We start from the raw sequence: 3,732 nt of genomic DNA on the forward strand, positions 1-3,732 counted from the left end.
ATATAATAGGCTTGATTTGCTCCTTTTTAATGCTGCAAATCAACATTCTTGATGAATATTTATTTATTCTCTTCACAAACTTTAATAAATCCTGTGATTAATCCATTAGTTTGAGCTGGCCTTTGCCTCACTTTCACACCTCACTAGGCATATTTTCATTTTTCATTTTTCTTTCTCTTGTCTCTTCTGATGTGCCACAAACACACTATGTGACATTCATACTGAGCAGGGGTCTAAATAATATGGACCAACTGGGCAATTCGCTCTTCAGTATATTTTAGAAATTAAATAATGCACAAGTGCGCATATTTGTGTGCATCTATGTCTTTTGCAGTGATCCTAGGTTTGTTTGCCGTGCATTTACAGTTTTGCTAGGCATTTGTAAAAGATAGTTTTCTCAAGATCAAAGGGAACAGAAAGGAACATAAAAACTTCCAGAAAAAAGATGTATGATTACAAACTGCCCTTTACTATACTTTCAGATCACCTCATCAAGAAAAAACAGAATCACTTGTGTAGTCGCTGAGTACCTACATGTGTCTCCAGTTAACTTCCTCTGATTAATAATAATCAGGATTATTGATTTCAAAGGAAAAGGAGGAGGGGGGAAATCACAAGATCCAGTAACATGTTACCGATCAACATGTGAGGCCTACAGCAAAATGTTTCACACCAAACTGTGCCCATGTGCATATGTTGTTAAAGTGAATGATATCTCTGGACCTAAGCTGCACACAAAGAAACATACAGTCAAGTAAGCATGCCTATGATTGGCTGGGTCCATGAACAGGCTCTCATCTTCTTCTCTTTCTCCTTATTTTGACATTTATTTGCAACCTGCACATAGGCGTGGAAATCAGGGGACTGTGGGGCACCCAACCTAGTTATTAATTAGGGTCACAATATTTAATTTTTTATTTGTGTTAGGACAGGCTTCTTCAGACTCGGCCCTCCTGATGTTTTGAGACTACAGTTCCCATCATCCCTGACCACTGGTCTTGCTAGCTAGGGATCATGGGAGTTGTAGGCCAAAAACATCTGGAGAGCTGAGTCTGAGGAAGCCTGTGTTAGGATAACGAAAAGCAGCAGACCTTTATTTCATTTTTAGGAAATCAACTTTCAATTTCTTTTTATTTTATTAAAAAAAATTACACACACACAAACACCATTGCTACAGTAGACTTCAGGATACCTCATATTGGCTGGTGATATTGCTGCTGTTGCTGTGTGTTTGTTTCATTTACTCTTGGCCTGGGTGCTTAATGCTGTGACAATCCACAATTCAAAGTAATGCACTGGGTGTGCCATATCATCCATCAAGACTTATCTTCTCAAGCCAGATTTCTACCCATGCCTGTCCAGGACAAGTGCCTTCTTCCTGGGACAAGGGAGGCAGCCGGGCTGCCCATGGTCCTCCTGCAGCTCACATCCATGTGGCCTGTGCATGCAGGGCAGGCAAGTGATGCTCACCTGCTGCCCTGTTGAGATGCCGCCATTCTGTTTCCCTCTGGTGTGTTCTCCACAGCAACATTGTGGGGCTGAGAGAAGAGGTTCTCAGGAAAGAACGATCCATGGTCAATGGGAATCCAGCATTGTCAGTGCAAAACAGAAAAGCTGCTTTCATCACTCCCCCCTGACATGCTCTGTATCTCAATATTGCCTCTACCAAGGCTGAATGGAACATAACCACAGCCCTGCCCCACGGGCCCAGATCATGATCCTGCAACAAACTGAGGTACTCACTTCAGGTATTGAAACTGGGGGAGTTTCACTTTGGGAAGCAGAGTGAGGTATCCATTTCAGGTGTCCATTAAAGGGGAGGCATTCTTGCTGAACTTGAGAGAGGTTTTTATAATATTATGAATTCCATCTGACCTTGATATTCCCCCTAATCTGCTGATACTTCTCTCTTGTTCATGGGTGGTGCTATTTTGGTTATATCAGCAATTCTCTCCCTGCAAACAGGAGGGATTATTTTTATTGCAGAAGTCTGGTTGACAATCACATACAAATACCACAAGCACAGTCTCTGGGATTGTTTTTATTGCTTTTTCACTTGTTAGTTGCTGGACTTCTATAGGAAGAAGTGTGGGGAATTAATTAATTAATTAATTAATTAATTAATTAATTAATTAAAACTCAGGCTAGAGCCCAGAGTGACAGTAGCCTAGAAAGCTGATGGGTATTCTAGATGGTGTTAGTACAAGCTTGTTCAAGCATCTTTTCCAGGAATGGAAGATTGGGAAGAGAGCAATTGGTAACTAGCTGCTACTGTTTTAAGGCAATCCAGCAACCTGACTTTCCTGAATGAGGAATTAATAACTGAGCAAGCATCCAGTTTCTCCTGATCTGCCTACACTATGAGCATGCAACTGTTTCATCCTTCTCCTTACATAACATAACATAAAAATGTATTGATGTTATAGTTTATTAACTTTGTGGGTCGTGCTATGTAAAACAGCTTTTTGGTTGCTTTTAGGCTTTTGAAGGACTTTACAGTTTAGTTCTTCCTTATAATGAGGAATAACATTTATCTTTTAATCATGCTCTGTGTGTTAAAAAGAAACGAAAAAACCCTTTAAACCAGCTCCTTACACAGTGTTTGTTTGCAGGCTTCACACCCACATCTATGAAACAATGACAGCCGTTTGAAGAAAAAAAGCAGCGTACTTTTTTATTTTGTGTAGGAGTCTTCCACAGGTAATTGGAGAATTTCCAAACGTTTCTGTATTGTGACTTTGCAGCAGATCCACCGCTTATTTGTGGGTGCTATACTTCAGAGTCCCTAATCAACAGTTGTTAGGGTGGCCACTTGCACGCTGTCAACAAAAAAAAGAGAACAAAAGAGGGCACAGAATGACAGCTCGTATGTGCCGATTTATCCAGATGGATGCAAATTTACAAATAACCGCTATAATTTAAAAAGAGAAGAAATACAGTGCATCTCACCATACTGGCAGAGGCTGTAGCCTGGTGACCTGTGAGCCAGTTCAGTCTGCGGTCCAGGTGCTGTTAACAGGAAACTTTAAGGCCCCTGTTCTCCCTCTGTATGGCTCTTACCTTTAACAGACGTGCCAATGGGGTGGCACAGGCAAGGCAGAGTAGCATGTCTCTTTTCCTGTTGGCGAGTGTCACTGCTCTTTATGGAGATGGGAAGGTGGGAGGTGCAGGGAGCTGAGTGGGACAAAGGAGCAGCACATTGTCTCTTTCGTGCCAGCAGCACACTGAACTTTGTATTGGGATTTCAGCTCTGTTCGTCCGAGCTGATAAGGCTCATCTTCTTCCGAGCCCTCCCAGCAGAGCTTTAAAACAACAAAGTCCACAACGGAAGGATGAGATAGGTATGGGCTACATTGCTATACTTTATTACTAAGCTATACAGAGAGCGAAGAAAAATACATCTTCTCTCTATGAGAAGCAGAGAGCAACTGAACAAAGGAAAAACAGAACAAAGGAAACAGGAAACCAGTAACGTCACATCCCGTCTCCCTTTCCCGTGAGACTCCAACAGTATCTGGACTCTGTGGAATGTAAACAGAGTCCTGTGACTGCAAGCAGCTGCACAGTGAGGAAACAGAAACTAACACTTTGCACCCCTCTGCATCTTGGTAATGCTCAGTGTTTGGAAGCGAGGTTCGATGATTTGTGATGGTTCCCCCTTCCTTCTGCAGCAACCCTATTCTCCTCCCTCATCTGTTTCCACATAGGAGTTGCAGAGGAAAGGGGGAAATT

The 3,732-nt window shown here is 42.1% G+C and overlaps 1 long non-coding RNA gene across 1 annotated transcript; it reads right to left on the reverse strand.

Moving 5' to 3' along the window:
• Positions 1 to 1,117: 1,117 nt before the first annotated feature.
• Positions 1,118 to 3,513, reverse strand: LOC144326951 (uncharacterized). The gene is made up of 2 exons (XR_013391868.1): positions 2,671 to 3,513; positions 1,118 to 1,955 (listed from the first exon to the last, which is right to left on the reverse strand). It is a non-coding gene; the product is annotated as an uncharacterized LOC144326951 (long non-coding RNA).
• Positions 3,514 to 3,732: the final 219 nt, after the last annotated feature.

The sequence above is a fragment of the Podarcis muralis genome, chromosome 2 (assembly GCF_964188315.1).
Source record: "Podarcis muralis chromosome 2, rPodMur119.hap1.1, whole genome shotgun sequence".
Taxonomy (NCBI): domain Eukaryota; kingdom Metazoa; phylum Chordata; class Lepidosauria; order Squamata; family Lacertidae; genus Podarcis; species Podarcis muralis.